This window comes from Kogia breviceps, chromosome 4, assembly GCF_026419965.1.
Source record: "Kogia breviceps isolate mKogBre1 chromosome 4, mKogBre1 haplotype 1, whole genome shotgun sequence".
NCBI classification, from domain to species: Eukaryota; Metazoa; Chordata; class Mammalia; order Artiodactyla; family Physeteridae; genus Kogia; species Kogia breviceps.
The window spans coordinates 35,223,256-35,244,502 of record NC_081313.1 but is presented as its reverse complement, the minus strand read 5'-3'; the positions used below and the strand labels follow the sequence as shown (position 1 = coordinate 35,244,502).

Sequence of the window (21,247 nt, the reverse complement as noted above, 5' to 3'; positions counted from 1 at the left end):
ATATTTATGTATTACATGCATTTCCACAAATATTCATATATATGAGACAAATATATGAAAATGTCAACCAACAGTGGTGTTAGTACCTGTTGAAATTATAGGTCATTTACTTTTTTCTTTAGTCTGTTTTCATTTTCCATGTTTTTCATAATGAGTACATATTATTTTTGTAATACTAAAAAGGGTTACCACAGGGATTAATATGAGTTAAATATAACAAATAACTTCTGGAAATAGACCTGCAAATTCCAACTCTGCCTCTCACCAGCTGTAGGACTTTGGGTAAATTAAAATAATCTAACCTCTCCTAGCAGGTTTTCTTACTTGATACATGTGGATAATAAGTTTCTTTCTAGTGAGGATTAAATGATACCACCTGTAGGGACTCAGGCACATTCAATAATGATTCTTTCTTTCGTTAGCGAACCGACCTAGGAGTCCAACCCTTAATCTGAGGCTGTGTTGCTGTAACCGCGCCTTCCGCGCTGGAGAGGGGGCGGGCGTGGGGCCCCGGCGGCTGCTCCTGCCGCAGGCCTGTGCCGCTGCCTCCTTTCGCCTCTGCACCTTGGTTGTTGGGGTGATGCGTGATGTGTTCTCCCCGCCGGCCTCGGAAGGATGAGGTGCAGTCTCTTCCCCAGGCTCCACAAGTTCTCGGTGGGTACAGGGGGGAGACCGGGATCCGCAGCGGGTAACTGGGAGGCGGATGGCGCCCTCCATGCTCCCGGCGTGGCGGGGAAGGCATGCGGGGCGGGGGTGGTTGGGGGCGCGGGGTGGCTGCCCGGAACCGGAGCAGGAAGCTTCGGGGTCGGTGAGGGGGCCCGACGCTAAAAGGCCTATAAGGGCCGGAAAAGTTCCTCCTCTCAGAGGGCTCTAGCCATGAGCAGCTGGAACAGGGAGGTGGCCGGGCCACGCTCTGGATTGGGCACGCCTAGGGCGCGCGGCTCGCGGAGCGGGCTGGGTTTCCGCCGCTCCGGCCCCTGCGCACTCGGCGCCGCAGCGCAGCGCGTCTCCTGGTTTCTCCCGCTCTTCGTCCGTCCCCGCTCCCTCGGCTTCCGTTTATCACCCACCCAGATGGCCGGAGCCGCTGGCCTCTCTCCTCCACGGGCCCACGGAAGAGTAGCGCCGCAGGAAGAGAGCGGGGGTTCCTGTCGCTTTGGGGCCCCCCGGGGGCTGCGCTGGCTCAGGGTGCGGGGGGCGAGGGTGGGGACGGGGTGGCTCCGCGCTATTCCCCCAAATCCCCGGGGATTGGGGGCCACGAGGGGCCACCTAGTGGACAGCGAGCGTCGGAGCACCGGCGGACCTGAGGTGGGGTGAGCAGGTGAAGCCGGAGGGCAGAAGCTTCTCTAGAAAGGGGCAGCTCTTCGTGGGGGCGGCTTTCGGCAGAAATTAAGCTTTGCGAGAGGTTTTGCGAGAGGTTTTGCGAGAGGTTGGAATATTCACCCTCTTCCTTCCCCACCGTCTCCTTTATTCTTTTCCAGTGCATGTTCCTTTCTCGGATCGCCCTCCTTGGCGTTTTCCATCCTCGCCCGAAAAGGATGCCGCGGGAAAGGAACATTCAGATCCTTTAACATTCATAGGTTGGAGCGTGAGGAAGATTCACCTTGAAGCTCATGAGACTTTAGCTTTCAGGGAGTGTAAAATTTGCAAAATTGAGATTTTTTCCCCCGTCTTTCTTAAAGCCCCCCCCCCCCCCACCGTTATATAAGCTTTCTTTTCCACAAAGTCTTGATGCGCCTTTGGCTGGAGTCTTTGGAGCTAAGAGTGTATATGAAGGAGGATTTCAAAAGGTGCGGCTGTAAAAGAGGTGCTGGGGAGAGAGAAAGAGAGAAGGAACTAGAATGCCCTGATGGGGAAGGGAGTGATTTTAGACTAAAACGCAAAGCTCAGGGGGACCCTGAGAAGCCCCCGTGTCTTCTGCTTTCCTTTCTCTCTCATCCCTGCTTCCGGTTCTCCCTCGTGCTTGTAGTGAACAATACTGGTTTACACTTAAAATTTTGCTAAGCAAGAACTTACTTTGTGTCCTTGTCACATGCAAAAAATAAGGGAGTGAGAGGAAACTTTTGGAGGTGATATATTTGTGGCATGATTGTGCTTTTACCAATGTACACTTACCTCCAAACTGATCAAGTTGCATATATTAAATATGTGTTGGTTTTTGTATGTCAATCATACCTCAATTAAATGGTTTTTAAAAAGTTACATTCACTAGTCTAAAAACTTTCCATATCAATAGTTTAAAATGTATATAATTGTACTGACAGAAATGAAATTTCAGAGACCATATTAATAAAACTTATTTCATTTAGAATTCTAGACCCAGGCAGCATCTTTTGGGAGGAGGGCAGGAGAGAGAATTATCTCCACAAGTACTAGTGTAGCAGTCTTACCTGTATTAATGTGTCATGAGCTGTGACACCCCGTGTGGTAGACAGAATAATGGCCTCCAGAGATGTCCATGTCCTGATCCTCAGGGCCTGTGAATGTTACCTTACATGGCAAAAAGGGACTTTGTACATATGATTACATTAAGGATCTTGAGAATAGAACATCCTGGATTATCTGGTAGGCTCAATGTAATCACAAGAGTCCGTATAAGAGGAAGTTGAAAGGATCAGAGAGATCTGAAGATGCTTGCTGTTGGCCTTGACAATGGGGGAAGTGGTCATGAGCTAAGGAATGCAGGTGACCTGTAGAAACTGGAAAAAACAAATAAACGGATTCTTCCCTAGAGCCTCCAGGAGAAATGCAGCCCCATTGACACCTTTATTTAAGACTTAAGATCTCTAGAACCATAAGGTGATACATTCGTGTTGTTTTAAGCCACGAAGTTTGTGGTATTTTTTTTTGTCACAGCAGCAACTGGAAGCTAATCTACCTGGTCTGTTCCTTGATGTCCTCTTCTCTCATAATTGTGTATCAGTCATACCTTTGGCAGTTTCTAAGACTCGCTAACTTCAATGCTTCCATACTCTCACTTTTAAACATCTCACCCTCTGGCCATCTCCTTCTGTTTTTCCAGCTCGTTTTTCTCAAGTACCTGAACTCCTACAGTTTCGACCCCACAAGGGCCTTTAATTTCTTAATTCTACACCTTTTTACTTTCTCCCCTCATGTCTTCTCTTTACCCAACTTAAATTCCATGGTTAATTATTATATCTGCACTCTCGTGTAAACCCTCAACATCTTTGCCCCTTTACCATCTTGTACTTGGTGAAACCATGACCCTGGTTAAGTTCATCTCTCTAATCATGCCTGTACCTTCACAGCCAAAAATGCCTGAAGGAAAACACACCACCATGCTCACTGACCCAACTTTAAGTTCATGATTACCAGCTTCAAGTTCTCATCCTACTTGGCCTCTCTGTAGCATTTGACCCAGCTGTTTACTTTTTCCTCCTTGAAATATTTTCAATTGGCTGAACATTTGTATACCAGCTTTCCCTGACCTTTCTGATGACTCTTTTTTTTTTTTTTTTTTTTTTTTTTGCTGTACGCGGGCCTCTCACTGTTGTGGCCTCTCCCGTTGCGGAGCACAGGCTCCGGACGCGCAGGCTCAGCGGCCACGGCTCACGGGCCCAGCCGCTCCGCGGCACGTGGGATCCTCCCAGACCGGGGCACGAACCCGTGTCCCCTGCATCGGCAGGCGGACTCTCAACAACTGCGCCACCAGGGAAGCCCGCTGATGACTCTTCAATTCAATATCCCCCGCTGATTCCTCTTGATCTACCTGCCAATGGGTTGCAACATATCGAATATGTGAAAATTCATAATGATATTACAAAATAACTCATTGCACAAAATTGGAAGTTTTTAAACACACCAAATAGTTATTAGGAAACTGGTAAATAAATGTTTGTCCTGATTTTTCTTCACAAGCCAAATTTCAGGGTAAACATATAGTTGATAAGGAAGTGTTCCTTCTTTTATAAGAAGTCCAACTAGTAAAGGTGGCATGTTAAAATTACTATATTACCATTTTGTAATTTTCAATAATGGATCTAGACAATATCAGTCAACAGCTCCTAAAGCCATTAGGTGAAAGTCTGATGGGGAACTTTGGAATAAATGGGTTGGCCTGAAACCGATCATCAATTTTAACTTTACCCAAAGGGGACAACCGGACCACATGTACCTCTTGAAGTAATACAATAGGTGTATGCAGCACCATTTATTAGGCATTCTTGCCAAAAAAACTCAAACGTGAGTCGAATCCAACTTCCGGTCTAGCTACTGATTAAGAAAGTGGCACCCTGGGAAGGCAATTAGTCAGATGAAGAATGTGGAGTATTTCACAGGAAATTACAATGGAATTTCTTTAGTAAATATCACCGTAAAAGAGAAAAAAGCTGTTACAGATAAAGAGAGGGATACAGAGAGTTAAGAAACACACTGACTGTCTTAACCTGGTTTCCCTAGAAAGTAGAGGCTGAAGCAAGAATTAAGACGCCAACAGTTCATTTGGGTTGTGCAAGCTCTGGTGATTATGAGGGAAGAAAGAAAGAGAGGAAAGGGAAGACAGTAAACAAGGTGATGGGACGTTATCATTGCTGCCTCTGCCTTCACCAGGAGTGGGGAAGACACACAGCAGATGACCCAGCAGGTTGGGGGACTTGGCTTAGGACTTCTCCGGCTGGACTGTGGGGAGAAACAACACCTTGGATGGTCTGCCGAAGAAAGAATGGTGTCTCCATTTCTCATTGGTCAAGTTTTCCCTTTCAGGAAGCTAACTCTCTCGCACTGGGGTTGTTTCGTCCCAGTCTTCCAGGCTTTTCAGTATGTTAGATTCCATACTTGGTGGGCTTGTGTTTCACCCAAGACCCAAAGTGGCATGCCAGCCAAGAAGGAGAAAGGAGGCTAGTTGAGGGCATCTAAGAGAATGCTTAAGTTTGTGTCTTAAAATTTTTCCCACTTAAGATCCACTCACACCTTCCCAATATATCCAGCTCCCAAACCACAATATGGGGATTCCCTCTTCTTCCTTGGGAACAAAAATGTCCTCACTCTTTGCCTGTAAGGAGAGGTTCAGGGCCCACTTGCCACAGATTCTTCTTCAAGGCAGCTGATCATGGTTTCCTAGAAGAGGAAGGCAAGAGTTAAATCAAGTAACATTCCCGAGTTCTGTGGCTGCTTTCAAGGCAGTCGAACAGTTCCTCGATGTTGCCACCAGGCGGAGCCATTGGACCAGGCCGGATTCCTAATGCCCTGAGTAAGGAGGGTGGATAACATAGCAAGTGTACGTTTCGAGATAACTGGTATAAGAAAACTTTGGGGCTTCCCTGGTGGCGCAGTGGTTGAGAATCCGCCTGCCGATGCAGGAGACACGGGTTCGTGCCCTGGTCCAGGAAGATCCCACATGCCGCGGAGCAACCAAGCCCGTGAGCCATGGCCGCTAGGCCTGCGTGTCCGGAGCCTGTGCTCCGCAACGGGAGAGGCCACAGCAGTGAGAGGCCCGCATACCGCAAAAAAAAAAAAAAAAAGAAAACTTTGGAAAATGTTTCCAATTAAAAGTATACTAATTAGTAGAGTGTTATTAAGACAGTATCTACTTTCAAAATCTTTAGGTTTTGTGGTGGGGTGAGACAGGGACAAAACATTTTGAGTACAAATGATTTCTTTTCATGTCATTTCAATAACACTTATTAGAAGATGAAGTGTCCTTCCCTGTGCTGGGCCTTGGAGCTACAAAGACGAGACAGATATCAAGGCACTCATAAACCAGCAGGGAAGAAAACACAAAGGCGATTACAGTATATTCTGCTACATATAAAGACAAAGTGTTAAATAGATGTTGGGGAAGATGGAGAAGGACCCAGCTTCAGGGAGAACACTCAAGGAAGATTCTCGGAGCAGATGACATCTGAATTGATTATCATTTAATTAAGGAGAACAGCGTGGGAAAGGCACAAAGTAACAGAGCAACGTGGATGGGTAGGTGACCTCCTATGATAAGTTCATTATTTTAGGGAGCATAAGGACCCAGGCTTGGTGTGGCAGAGGACAAAGATGGGGACTGAGGTGGAAGTCCAGTTGCTCAGAGCCTGTGAGCTCTATTAAGGAGCCATGCCCATAGGGGCAGGCAGACAATGTTTCCAAGGAGGAAAGCAGGCTGACAGTGTACACATTACACCTGCAGGAACGGGTCTTTGAAGGAATAGGTTCTCTTCCCTGTGTTCTCAAAACACACTGCCCTGTCTCTCTTTTTATCACTTTTATTAGGAACAGAAATCCAGAGCAATATTTCTCCCCTCATTCATAGGCCCTAAAAAACTGTATAAGGGTGATGCTAAAAAGCAAACTGATATTTGGCTCTCGAGCTAGGCAGGAAACAGGGACTAATGGGGAAGAGCAAACTGGAAACCCCCTGCTCTAAAAGCACAATTCTTTGGGAAATTGTTGTCACAGAATAATTCAACACAAGTATTCTTGGACCCTTTGATTTCTTCTAGAAAGGCAGAATATTCAGGGGATCTTCAATCTGTGATGTCTTCCTTTAGTTGATGGGAACCACGGAAACATTTTAAGCAGAAGGGGGGAGGACATGGTCACATTCACATCAGAAAAGTTATGGTGGTGTTTCTAAGGGGGGTGTATTGGAAGAGGCCATAGGAGAAGCATGGACAGTTGTTAGGGGCTTCTCGAAATAGTCTAGGTGACTGGTTATGCAGATTTGAATTTGGGCAATAATGGTGGGAGTAGAGAAGAAGCCACAGGCGAGTATAACACATAAAATAGGCCTTGGTGATGAACTGACATAATTAGATATAATTAGGTTTATATCTACCAGCTTCGTATTTGTTTTCTATTTGGCCCATAGGTTTTATGTTCCATTTCTCTTCGTTTCTTATCTTCCTTTGGAATATCCAAATATTTTAATTTTTCCATTATTTTCTTTATTGACTTGTTGGCTATATATTATATTTTGGTTATTACAGATTATTGGTTATATATTGTATATTGGTTATTACATACGTTATTTATATATTTTTAGTGTTTACACTAGGGATGAAAACAAACTGGACTTATTTATTTAATATGATATATATTGATTTTACTGTTTTCCTTTTTTCTGTTAACATCAATATCTAGTCATCTGTGGGTTTAGTTCTATTATGTGTTTTTTTTTCCACTTAATTATAGATATTTTCTTGCCTTATTACATATCAGTTGATTGTGTACCAAACAGCACAGAAAAAAGAAAGGTGAGTAGAACCTCCACCCGAGAGGGTCCCCTTCTCCTCTCTTCGGCAGAGGGAATGAGGGCTTTTCAGTGTTGGAGGAAAATTGAAGCTGGGTTGCAGTCTGTCTGTGCCCCATTTTCTCGGAAGAGGCCATTCTGTCCCTTACATTAAGAGGCATGCTCGTCTCCATTTGCAGCCCTAAAGACAGGGAGATCCAGGTCTGTTCTTCACAAGTTCTCACCCCTGCTCCAGCGCCCCCTGCTTCGCGCAGCTCCTGTCAGATGTCTTGAGGGAGAGGGTAGCCATGGGCTTGATAATGGTCTTCCCTGCTCACGGGTCTCGTTGCCTAAATGGCATAAGTCATTCTGCCTTTTAGAAGCTTTCTGGCCAACTCCCCAGCCTCTCGTTCAGCCCCAGAACTTGGTAACTGTCACTTCGAAAGAAAAGCCTAAGTATTTGAGGCACATCAGATTTTCCATTTGTCATTTTAGTCCTCCTGTTTTCCCTGTAGAGGCCCTTGGCCTGAGCCAAGATTGAGTCTGTTTGCTCCACCTGGAAATGATAAATTTCCCTGTGGGGTGTGAGTGTGTGTGTTTTGAGGGTTGTGGCTGACACAATGAGCTCACAAGCTCATCTCAGAACACTTCTTTTTTCCCCGGAATTTTAGCTCATGTAGTTTTCTTCGATTCTACAGCTCTGAATCCCCTGCAAATATTTTTACATTTCCAGCTTTTTCCGATTCTTACGGTGGAAACATTGGCCTGCAAGATTTACCGTGCTCTGCTTAGAAGCACAGTTCTCCCATTAACTTGTAACATACTCACATTCTTTCCTTAAAAACTTACTCTGAACTGCATATCCCCCTCTAACTTTCCCATTTCTCCTGTAATTCATAACCAGTTTTTAAAAATAGTTGTCTATATTTGCCCTCATCTTTTTTCTCCCTTTCCTAGTCGCATTTCTACCCATTACAGCCTGGCTTACACCCCCCCAAACTTCTCAGAAAGTTCTATTTGCAGTGCCACCAAAATCTTTTCCTAGTCACTGTATCCAACGTCTACTTTTCAATCATTATCTTGTAATGATATCAGTAAGTCACCTGCCCTCCACACATTCATTCACCTCACACTTACTGAGCACGTACTAGGTGCCAGGCCTAGTTCTAGGTGCTGGGCATATAGAATTTCATAGTTCAATATCTCTGTGCCCTCATGGAGCTTGCATTCTAGCAAGGGAGAAAGAGCAATAAATAAATACTTTTCCTGACATATTATATATGTAAGAAGGAATGTAAAAACGTGTAAGTGGGATGGAGAGTAAGGAGACAGAGGCGGTGGTGATTTAAGAGAGGAGTTAGGGGGCTTCCCTGGTGGCACAGGGACATTTCTGGAAATGTCTTCTTTCCCTGGTGTCTGTGATATCACATTGTCATGCTTTTCTTTCTGCCCCACTAGCTATCCTTTGTCATTCACTAATGTCAGGTTTCTGGTCTACTTAAATTCTGGCATTCTTCAGGATAATGCCTTCAGTTCTTTTTAATCCCTCACTGTAGCAGAGTAACATTTCAATTTATTATTTTTTTGGTCCTTTTACTCCATACATTTACTGCCATTTAAACCAGACCAGGGCTGTCTAATGGAAGTTTCTGAGATGGTGGAGATATTCTGTGTCTGTGCAGGACAGTAGCCACCAGCCATACATGGAGAGTGAGCACTTGAAATGTGGGTAGTGTGACAGAGGAACTATATATTAAAAAAAAAATTTTATATTATTTTTTGGCCGTGCCGCGCAGCTAGCGAGATCTTAGTTCCCCGACCAGGGATTGAACCTGGGCCACCTCAGTGAAAGCGCTGAGTCCTAACCACTGGACTGCCAGGGACCCCCCCCCCCCACCCCCCCCCCCCGCGAGAGGAACTACACTTTAAATTCTATTTAAGTCAGATTTACATAGCCACATGTGGCTAGTGGTTACTATACTGGGCAGCCCAGATCTAGACCAGGAGGTATTCATTACTTTACGGAAGAGATATCTTATTAGAAAAACCAGCGGGCTTCCCTGGTGGCGCAGTGGTTGAGAATCCGCCTGCCGATGCAGGGGACACGGGTTCGTGCCCCGGTCCGGGAGGATCCCACGTGCCGCGGAGCGGCTGGGCCCGTGAGCCATGGCCGCTGAGCCTGCGCGTCCGGAGCCTGCGCTCCGCAATGGGAGAGGCCACAACAGTGAGAGGCCCGCGTACCACAAAAAAAAAAAAAAAAAAGAAAAATCAGCAAAGAGACTTTTGTGCCTTTGTGTGGGGAATCAGGGCATTGAAGAAATCAGGGTAATTGGAGGGAAGATACGGGCTAGATATTACATCAGAAGGCAGAGGTTCCTGGCAGGGAGAGGCAGGGGACGTGGTGAGGAGAGGTCACTGGAGTTGGAGGTGAGGCGTCCGATCCAGCGTCGCGAGTCATGACAGTGCCTCATAACAGTCTGGTCTCCATTCGGGTTAGTTCACACCTTGGCTGTGCCGAGACACTCTGATGGCAGGCCTGTCTCTTGCATCCTCGTTGGCAGCAGCCAGCATGTCACCTGTGACTGTTCAGCAGCAGAGACACCATTCTGTGTCCTCGTATTTTGCTCAGTAACAATCAGCCTTACCCCCCACGTGGATAACATACAACAGCATAAAACGTGGATGCCCAAAGCCGTCAGCCTTACTACTTAAAATATTAATGTAAGTTTAAAAATTTAAACCAAAATTTAAAAAAAATTAGACTTGGGTTTGTTTTTATTTATTACTCTCTGGGACAGTTCCTCCGTGCTGAGTGGGCTTTTGTTTTCTCTTTGTGATCTGTTGCTAGTTTCCGGTGCAGATTGCTTTGCTTTGTTAAATCCGTGGATGAACTCACATTGAAACATACCAGGTCCCCTTTCCCGCATGCCCTTTGCTACTGTGCTGGTCGCCTGACCGCTTCTTCTACTTTCTGTTTTTCTCTGAAAACGTTATGTGAAATCTGGGCTTTCGGCCGTTATTCAGAGACTGGTTTAATGCACATGTCCCTGGAAATCCCCAAGTGAAATTTCAGTAAAAGGACTTAATATGTCTGAAAATCAGAGGGGGAGGTCAGTTCCTGAGATGGAGACTTGTCGCCTGGGAGTTCATTTCTCGTGGGACCTACCTTCCAAGTCCCCACCTTCACCTGCTGACAGTCTTCCAGTAAGTCACCTGCCCTCCACACATTCATTCACCTCACACTTACTGAGCACGTACTAGGTGCCAGGCCCAGTTCTAGGTGCTGGGCATATAGAATTTCATAGTTCAATATCTCTGTGCCCTCATGGAGCTTGCATTCTAGCAAGGGAGAAAGAGCAATAAATAAATACTTTTCCTGACATATTATATATGTAAGAAGGAATGTAAAAACGTGTAAGTGGGATGGAGAGTAAGGAGACAGAGGGGGTGGTGATTTAAGAGAGGAGTTAGGGGGCTTCCCTGGTGGCGCAGTGGTTGAGAGTCCGCCTGCTGATGCAGGGGACACGGGTTTGTGCCCCGGTCCGGGAAGATCCCACATGCCGCGGAGCGGCTGGGCCGGTGAGCCATGGCTGCTGAGCCTGCGCGTCTGGAGCCTGTGCTCCGCAACCGGAGAGGCCACAACGGTGAGAGGCCCGTGTACAGCAAAAAAAAAAAAAGAGGAGTTAGGGACAGTCTCTTTGGGAAGGTGACATTTGAGCAGATTGGGACCATGGGAGACTATGAATCCTGTGAATGTCTAGGGAGAAGGATGTTCCAGACAGAAAGGCCAACCAACACAAGAATCAGCTTGGCTCATTCTTTTTTTTTTGGCCATTAAAAAAAAAATTATTTACTTATTTATTTTTGGCTGCTTTGGGTCTTCATTGATGCGTGTGGGCTTTTTCTAGTTGCAGTGAGCAGGGGCTACTCTTTGTTGTGGTACACAGGCTTCTCATTGCAGTGGCTTCTCTTGTTGTGGAGCACGGGCTATAGGCACGTGGGCTTCAGTAGTTGTGGCATGTGGGCTTCAGCAGTTATGGCTCACAGGCTCTAGAGCGCAGGCTCAGTAGTTGTGGCTCATGGGCTTTAGTTGCTCCGCGGCATGTGAGATCTTCCTGGACCAGGGCTTGAACCTGTGTCCCCTGCATTGGCAGGTGGATTCTTTTTTTTTTTTTTAAATTTTATTTATTTATTTATTTTTGGCTGTGTTGGGTCTTCGTTTCTGTGCGAGGGCTTTCTCTAGTTGCGGCGAGTGGGGGCCACTCTTCATCGCAGTACGTGGGCCTCTCTTGTTGTGGAGCACAAGCTCCAGACACGCAGGCTCAGTAGTTGTGGCTCACGGGCCTAGTTGCTCCGAGGCACGTGGGACCTTCCCAGACCAGGGCTCGAACCCATGTCCCCTGCATTGGCAGGCAGATTCTCAACCACTGCGCCACCAGGGAAGCCCCTGGCAGGTGGATTCTTAACCCCTGCGCCACCAGGGAAGTCCCTTGGCTCGTTCTAGGAAAAGCAAGCAGGATAGTTTGGCCAAACTGAAGGGAATGAGGCGGCGAATGAGAGGAGTTGCAGCTGGAGAAATAGGCAAGAGCCAGATGTTTTAGACCTTATGGGATGTGATAAGGTGTTTGGGGTTTATTTAAAGTATTATGAGAGGCCATTGAAGCAGGGGTGAGACAGATCTGATTTATGTTCTAGGAAGAGCATTCTGGCTGTTCTCTGGAGACCTGACCACTGAGGAGTGGAAAAGGAATCAGGGAGTCCAGGTGTAGGACTATTGCGGTGATGTAGGTGGATAGTGGTGGTTGCTTAGGTCTAGATGGTGGCAGTGGAAGTGGTGAAAGGTGGTGGGTTTGTAAGTTTGAATCCAAGTTGATGAATAGGATGTGGGCAGAAAGAGAAAAAGAGTCTCCTATATTTTGAGTCTAACAAACCGGGGGAATGTTTATTGAAATGAGGAAGGGGGGGCGCTGATGAGGGTGAGGCGCTCACCAAACATAGACAGCTAGAGATATGGCCTGGGAATTTAGGGGAAAGACCGGGGATAAAGGTGTGGATTTGAGATTCTTGAGTGTCTAGATGTATTTAAAGTCCTGGATGTGAGTGAGACCATCCAAGGGGAGAAAAGCATATACCTAAGAGAGCTGAAGGCTGAGCCCTGAGATGTTGCAAGAAGGAGGAGGGGTCATATCTGAAGAGTTTTCAAGAGAAGGGGGGTGATTATCTGCTTCAGCAATGCTTCAATAGGTCAATTAAGACCGAGACCACTGGTTTCTGGACAAGATCAAGTTCAGGGAAGTGGTAGGGGTGAACACTTAAATCAGTGTGGGTTGAAACCACAATGAGAAGTAAAGAAGGGAAGATACAAGTATAGACACCTCTAGTGAGCTGAGAAATGGAGCAGCACTTGGAGGGGGAGGAAGGGCCTAAGGAGGCATCTTCTCTTGCTAACGTTGAGAGATATTGCAGAGTGGTTCTGCTTTCAGAATTCATTTTTAAGAGCAAAGATACAGGGCTTGGAGGACAGAGCTTGCTCCCTGCTCCCAGCAGGGACACTCAGAAGGGACTGACTTTTGCCTGAGAACTTAGCTTGGGTAGAAGCAATGGAGCCCATTGACTGGGTCCAACATAACAACTCTTCTGGGCATATTGGGCTGGTCTTCAGATCCCCATTGTGTCCTGACGTTTCACTGTGAATTTCTAATTGGGTGGCCTGATCATGCAGCCTTCAGGAGCTCCACATGTGTTATTCCGCCCCCCCCCCCCCCCCCCCCCCCCAGTTATTGGTGAAACTGAATCTAAGCCGCTGATGTGTCGTTTTTGAGATGTATGGACTGTTACAGGCCGTGGGGCTGTGTTCTCGGTGAGAGTTCAAGGGCAAACGACACATCCACGTGCTTCCTTCTCAAGATGGGGTTAACAAGGGAGGATCTACTGGAGTTATTCTCGCTCTCTCTCTCTTTACCTTCTCTGTCCTGTTTGTGAAGGAGGAGAGTCTCAAGCACACCCTCTACATCTCCATTCCACAAGAAAAGTAAATTAACATGGACTGACCTCAGCTGAGGTCCTAGCCATAAGAATCCCATTAGAGAGTATGATTAAAGCCTATGGATGAGACTAGAATATCCCAGTTATCTTATGTTTTAGTGGAAATTGTACTAAACTAAAACCATGGTATGACCTTGATCAAGTGTGTTATCATCTTTGGGCTAAGTTTCTTCACCTACCAAATGAAATTTTGGGGAGGACAAGACAGTATCTAAAGTCTCGCTTGCTTATCAGGCTGGAGCTCTGTGATGTATACATTTTGCAGTTGCGGTGTGAGTAGAGCTGTGGTTCTCAACCTTGGCTGCACGGTAGAATCATCCAGGGGAGCTTTAAAAATTCCTAAGCCTCCCCGGTGATCCCAGTATGCAGCAGGCAAGGTAGCAGGACCACTTTAGAGCCAGGGTCACCAACACAGGCATCACTTGGCAGCTGGTTAGACACTTGGACCTACTGAATTAGAATTTGCATTTTATCAGGATTCCCATGTGATTTGCATGCACTGGAGGGTTGGAGAGGCTGCTTTAGGGCTTTGCTGACATCCACTGGAGACAGCAAATTTTAAGATTTCCCTGGAATGAATTGTTAAATCAAATCAAAACGCCAGATGTCACTCTAGTAAGTCAAATTTGTGAAGAGTCAGCTTTGTGAACCTGGAGAACAATACCCAAGAAATGCATGATCATTCTCTTATGAGTAAATCGTGACTACAAGAAACATACTAAACTCATTCCTTTTACTAGAAAAGAATGAAAATTGCTGGTGAAAGCACCTGACTTCTGTAAATATATTCTAAGATTTAGCTTTCTGCATGCGTATTTTCTTCCCAGTTTAATTTCTGGTATTCAAAAATTCCAGAATTAAAAATAACTCGAGTGTTCCCAATGGGGGAATGGTTAAATAAATTATTACTACATTCACTCAATTGATTTTCAAGCAGGTACAATGAAGTTTTGGAAACATGAAAGAAGACCCATGTCAATGTGTAGTTAAGAAAAATGAAGAGCAAGGTATATACTTGTATACACAGTCTGATGGCAACTATACAACAAAAACAAAACAAAAACAAGCTCAAAACTATGCAAGGAGAAAAGACTGAAAAGATATGCATCTAAATGTTAACAACAGTTTTCCATGAGTAGTAGACCCTTTTCTATTTTCAAAATGTTTCTAAAATAAATATGTTCTTTTATAATTTAACCCATCCCCTTGAACAACCCAGAATTTGTAACTTAAAAAAAACCTCCTGCCCTCTGGTCTTCATGAATTCTCCATAGCACACTTACCTGAAACATTTTAATCTCCTGCCCCTTATCCTTAAGTTTCACAGAAATCTGATAGAGGAAAACACAATCATATAACATGTTGGCTACATGATAACATTTACAGCTTGTTTATGTGGCTCTGTGAGACTCATGCCACCATTTGAATTCTCTCCAGATCAATTTCTGCCTCAGCGGTTCATAGTAATGGCTATCTTGTGTTATGTGATTCTCTGAGGCGGGCTAAGTAATTACTGCTGAGGTGTACAGACGTAATTGCTGTTGACGAAATGTAATTAAAAACAAAATCTTCTTTCAAGCTAGAAAACCTCTCCACAAAGGCAGAGGAGAAAGAAAACAGTTTTATTATTGAATAAGCATTAAACCAGAATGCAGTGACCATCCCAGGCAATCCACTAAGAGATTGTAAAGACAGAAGGAAATCTTACCCTCTTATATAAGAGGGTAAGTCAAGTGGATACAACTTGTTACATAAATGTCTTCTAGATAAACAATAAGTAGTCCTGATTCACCTTGTTATACAGCAGAAACTAACCCAACATTGTAAAGCAATTATACTCCAATAAAGATGTTAAATTAAAAAAAAAAATAACACTAGTCCTCAGAAAGAGGAATTAACACCATTTACCACACACAGTTCATCCTAAATTTACCTGGTAATTGGGATGACCATCTGTGTTAGCTAACTGGCTTTACCTAAAGGTGAAACAAACTTTATGACATGAAGTTTTACAATTTAAAGCAAGGCACCCACTCAAGTTGGGCTCCTAGCTTCTCACAGGGACTGGGGCCCTATCTTCCTTGATGTTTCCATTTCCAAGAGGTCCTTGAGAAAGACATTCCTGGGTCGGAAAACTGACAAGAGGCTTATTTAGGTTTTAAAAATTTGTACACACTACAAAGAGACAGAGAAAGAACTTACAATGATAAGTTTTCTAAAGTAAATGTTCTAAGAGAAGGGAAGGAGAAGATGTCTCTTGCCTTCTTTTCAACTGGGAGAATTAAGCTTCTTGTTTTTATATTTTTTATTGAAGTATAGTTAATTTACAATGTGTTGGTTTCAAGTGTACAGCAAAGCGATTCAGTTTATACACACGCACACACACACACACACACACACACACACACATATATTCTTTTTTAGATTCTTTTCCATTATAGGTTAGTACAAGATATTGAGTGTAGTTCCCTGTACTATACAGTAGGTCCTTGTCATTTACCTATTTTTATATATAGTAGTGTGTATATGTTAATCCCAATCTCCTAATTTATCTCCTCTCCACCCCCTTTGGTAACCATAGGTTTGTTTTCTATATCTGTGAGTCTATTTCTGTTTTGTAAATAAGTTAATTTGTATCACTTTTTAAGATTTCACCTGTAAGTGATATCATATATTTCTTTCTTTGTCTGACTTACTTCACTTAGGTCCATCCAAATTGCTGCAAATGGCATTTTCATTCTTTTTTTATGGCTGAGTAATATTCCATTGTATGTATGTGCCACATCTTCTTTATCCATTCATCTGTTGATGGACACTTAGGTTGCTTCCATGACCTGGCTATTGTAAATAGTGCTGCAATGAACATTGTGGTACATGACTCTTTTTGAATTATGGTTTTCTCAGGGTATATGCCCAGTAGTGGGATTGCTGGGTCATATGGTAGTTCTATTTGTAGTTTTTTAAGGAACCTCCATACTGTTCTCCATAGTGGCTGTATCAATTTACATTCCCACCAGCAGTGCAGGAGGGTTCCCTTTTCTCCACACCCTCTCCAGCATTTACTGTCTGTAGACTTTTTGATGCTGGCCATTCTGACTGGTGTGAGGTGATAACCTCATTGTAAGCCTCTTATTTTTAATTTGCTTTTGTTCTTACATTGCCCACAGCCTTAACTGGCCTTTGTGAGAACAGTCTGTTGAAGGCTCTTACTGTATATTGATAGGTAGCCTGTGCTTCACCTCTCCACCTGACTGACCCCTCCAAGAAATGGATTAAACCAGTGGAAGCCCTTCTGATACCTGATTGTGGTTTCCCATCCCACTGGCTTTGAGTTTGATGAGTTTTACTTGCAAAGGTGAGTAGACCAGGGAAAAGTGAGGGGTAAATGGGTTTCATCTCCAAAACTAGGGGTGCTGTCTCTCTGCTCAGCCTCTCCCTAGCTTTCTTACCTCCATCTGAACCCAGCAACGCTTGGTACACCACAGTCAGTTACAAAAATGGTCCTTCCATAGAAGCCCAATCACTGTGCAGTTAACAGTAATGTCCTCCATTTGTGTCACACTTTATGATTAAAGAAGCATGTTTACGTCTATAATTCTTCTAAAGGTTACAACAACCCTACAATGTAAATGTTATAATCCGCATTTTCTATAAAATCTGCAGCATCCATTTATAGTTCAGATGTCGTATTTCAGAATTTTTTGTTTTATTTTCCATATATAACTTTAAACTTTACTTTCCAATTAAAATATTAAAGAAAATTTTAGAAAAAGGGAATGTTCTTCTAATACTTCACTAATTTGCCTAACAATGGCGCCATGAAGTAGCTTCCTCTGATTTGTGAATATAAAATACATATGCATAAAATCAGAAGTTATCACTTGGTGTATGTGATCTAAAAATACTGAATGAGTGAACAGTGTTTAATGTTTACCACTCAGTATTACAGCCAAAGAAGATTAAACTCAGGCAACAAAATGAGAGGGAAATTCAGCTCTAAGGTGTGATAATCTCATCAGGACAAATTACACTTAAATGCTTGCTATTTAGAGTTCTAGAATTATTCCCAGATCAGTTTGTGGGGTTATAGTTTTCTTTCTAAAACAAAGTCAGTAGGACTTCATTTGGTTTTATCCCGAGTGATTTAACTGAATAGAATGCCTATTTAAGAATTATTAAAATCTGGACATGCTCACAGAAGTAGGGAACAGTGGGTGGACTTTTGAAGACACAGGTCTCTTTAAAACTTCATTTAGGAATGTAACCCCCTGCACCCTCCTTCCTCAAGGCTGGAGTTATCCCCTTTGTTTTAGATGATCCAGTAACCATAACAGATGAATCCCCCAAAAACTCTTGTTTATTACCTATTTATGTATTAACATTTTTTATTATGGTATGATTAACATGTAAAAATCCAAACATATTTAATATATACAACTTGATGTGTTTGGGGATAAGTGTACATTTGTGGAACCATCACCATCAAGTCTATAAACATATGTATCACTTCCCAAAGTTTTCTCTTGCCCTCTTTATTATTATTATTATTATCATCATTATTTTGGGGGGTGAGAATAATTTAAGATTTACCTTCTTAGCAAATGTTAAGCATACCATATGGTATTGTTAGCTGTAGGTACTATGCTGTTTAGTAGGTCTCAAGAACTTATTTATCTCATATAACTGGAACTCTGTACCCTTTGACCATCACCTCCTCATTCCCCCCACCCCCCTCCACCCGGCAACCACCATTTTACTCTCTGCTTCTATGAATTTGACTATTTTGGATTCCACAAGTAAGTGAGATCATAGAGCATTTGTCTTTCTGTGTCTGGCTTGTTTCACTTAACACAATGTCCTCCATGTCCATCCATGTTGTCACAGATGGCAGGATTTCTTTTTTTTTTTTTTTTTAAGGCTGAATAATGTTCCACATATGTATAATATATATCAGATTTTCTTTATTCATCTGTTGATGGACATTTAGGTTATATCCATATCTTGGTCATTGGAATAATGCTGCAGTGAACATGGAAGTGTTTGTTTCTCTTCAATATCCTAATCTGAATTTCTTTACATAAATACCTAGAAGTGGGATTGCTGGATCATATAATAGTTCTATTTTTAATTTTTTGAGGAACCTTTATTCTGTTTTCCATTGCTATAAACTTGTCTTTTAGAACTGCTTTTGCTGCATTCCGTGAGTTTTCATGTGTTGTGTTTCCATTTTTGTTTGTCTCAAGATATTTTTTTACTTTTCTTTTGATGTCTTCGTTGATCCATATGTTGTTCAGGAGTATGTTGTTTAATTTTCACAAATTTGTGAATTTTCCAATTTTCCTCCTGTGATTGATTTCTAGTTTCTCAGCATGGTGGTGAGAGAAGATACTTGATATGATTTCAATCTTAAATTGTTAAGACTTGTTTTGTGGCCTAACACATATGATCTAGCTTAGAGAATGTACTGTGTTGCACTTGAGAAGAATGTGTATTGTGCTGCTGTTGGGTAAAATGTTCTTTATGTGTCTGTCAGGTCCATTTGGTCTGTAGTGTTGTTCAAGTCCACTGTTGCCTTATTGATTCTCTGTCCGGATGATCTATCCATTGTTGAAAGTGGGTTATTGAAGTTCCTTACTATTATTGTATTGCTGTGTATTTCTCTCTTCATTTCTGTTAATATTTGCTTCATACATTTAGGTGCTCCTATGTTGGGTACGTATACAGTTATGATTGTTATGCCCTCTTGATGAATTGACCCCTTTATCATTATATAATGACCTTCTTTGTCTCCTGTGACAGTTTTTGACTTAAAGTCTATTTTGTCTGCTATAAGTATAGCCACCCCTCCTCTCTTCTGGTTACCGTTTGTGTAGTATATCTTTATCCATTTCTTTGCTTTCAGCCTATGTGTGTCCTTAAAGCTGAAGTCAGTCCCTTATAGGCACATATAGTTGGATCTTGTCTTTAAAATCCATTCAGCCATTCTATTCTTTTGGTTGGAGAATTTAATCCATTTGCATTTGAAGTAATTGTTGATAGGTAAGACTTACTATTGTCATTTTATGAATTATTTTCTGACTATTTGATAGTTCTTTTGTTTCTTTCTTCCTCTCTTGCTGTTTTCCTTTGTGATTTGCTGATTTTTTTTCCTGGTGGTATGCTTTTATTCCTTTCTCTATCTTTTTTTTTTTTTTTTGTGGTACGCGGGCCTCTCACTGTTGTGGCCTCTCCCGTTGCGGAGCACAGGCTCCGGACGCACAGGCTCAGCGGCCATGGCTCACGGGCCCAGCTGCTCCGCCGCATGTGGGATCTTCCCGGACCGGGGCACGAACCCGTGTCCCCTGCATCGGCAGGCCAACTCTCAACCACTGTGCCACCAGGGAAGCCCCCTTTTCTCTATCTTTTGTTCAAATACTACAGGTTTTTCCTTTGTGATTTCCATGAAGCTTATCTAAAACGTAACAGTCTTTTTTAAGCTGATAATGTTTATTTTTTAATAGAAATAATTTATAAACTGTAGAGAAAATCCTCAAATATCTTAAACTCCCCCTCTTCCTTCTTAAAGGAGTCAAAGAGGTCTGTGTGATAGCTGGTTGGTCATCCAAGCTGGAATTGGGAGGCCCCAGGCTCTCAGATAAACCAGGATAGCTGGAACTGTCTAACACCTCTTAAGTAGATATGTATGAGCCTAGATATTAGCTAATCCCTGGTCTTCATCTCCATCTTCATCTTAAAAAGGATGTCTCATCTTTGCTCTAAATGAGTTTTGCCCTTGGTTAAAAGATGTGTCACTGGAGTCTATACAGTAGTTGCTCCATTTCTTGCCAACCTTAAAAGCTCTTCCTAAAGAAGGCAGATTCTTATTCAAGATGGCAAACTGAGGATATATGTTTGTCTCTTTTCATTGCTTCATTAAACTAATAGCCAACAAATAATTTAAAAAATCAAATAAATAAAAGTAAAGGGACTTCCCTGGTGGTGCAGCGGTTAAGAATCCATCTGCCAATGCAGGGGACACGGGTTCAAGCCCTGGGCTGGGAAGATCCCACATGCTGTGGAGCAACTAAGCCTGTGCACCACAACTACTGAGTCTGCACTCTAGAGCCCGTGGGCCACAACTACTGAGGTCACGTGCCACAACCAGTGAAGCCCACATGTCTAGAGCCCGTGCTGCTCAACAAGAGAAGCCGCCGCAATGAGAAACCCGTGCACCACAACGAAGAGTAGCCCCCACTTGCCTCAACTAGAGAAAGCCCTTGCCCAGCAATGAAGACCCAACGCAGCCATAAATAAATAAATTTTAAAAAATAGATAAGCAACAAGCATTATGTAAAAAAAAAAAAAGTAAAGATAATGGGAATGGGGAGGTATCAACAGATGAGATATTTCAATTACTATTGCAAGTTGGGAAAGATAAGAGAGGAGGAATTTGCAACCCAAGGTGGGAAAATGCAGTGAAAGAGGAATCCCCAAAAGTTGTGACCTTGTTAGCAGGTAGAGAAGGGGGTGCTGAAGCACAGTGTTTACTTAAAAGTCTGCCTATAAAAGCCTGTGCCCGCTGGCTTCCCATTCCCTTTCTTATGTCTCCATTTGAGAGCAGGTAGCTGTAATTTACGTCCTGAATAAAAACTGGGAGGTTTTTTTCCCTGAAGAATTTGAGCATGCAAGGAAAACTGGGGGCTACTAACATGTGTGTCAATGCTTTTCAGTTATGTTTTTCTTCTTCTTTTTCTTTAAAAAAATTTTTTATTGGAGTATAGTTGCTTTACAATATTGTGTTAGTTTCTACTGTACAGCAAAGTGAATCATATATATGTATACATATGTCCCCTCGTTTTTGGATTTCATTCTCATTTAGGTCACCACAGAGCATTGAGTAGAGTTCCTTGTGCTATACTGTAGGTTCTCATGAGTTATTTATTTTATACATAGTATCAGTAGTGTATATATGTCAGTCCCATCTCCCAGTTTATCCCCCAGCCCTGCTTTCCCCCCTTGGTGTCCATACTTTGTTCTCTACCTCTGTGT

General features: G+C 43.2%; 1 protein-coding gene across 1 annotated transcript in view; it reads left to right on the top strand.

Annotated features, from left to right (window-relative positions):
- The first annotated feature begins 546 nt into the window (after positions 1-546).
- SELENOP (selenoprotein P) overlaps positions 547-21,247 on the top strand; it is a 76,891-nt gene continuing 56,190 nt past the window's right edge. Inside the window, exon 1 of the mRNA XM_059060924.2 lies at positions 547-654. The gene's annotated coding sequence lies outside the window, so the exon portion shown is untranslated. The remainder of the gene's footprint in view (positions 655-21,247) is intronic.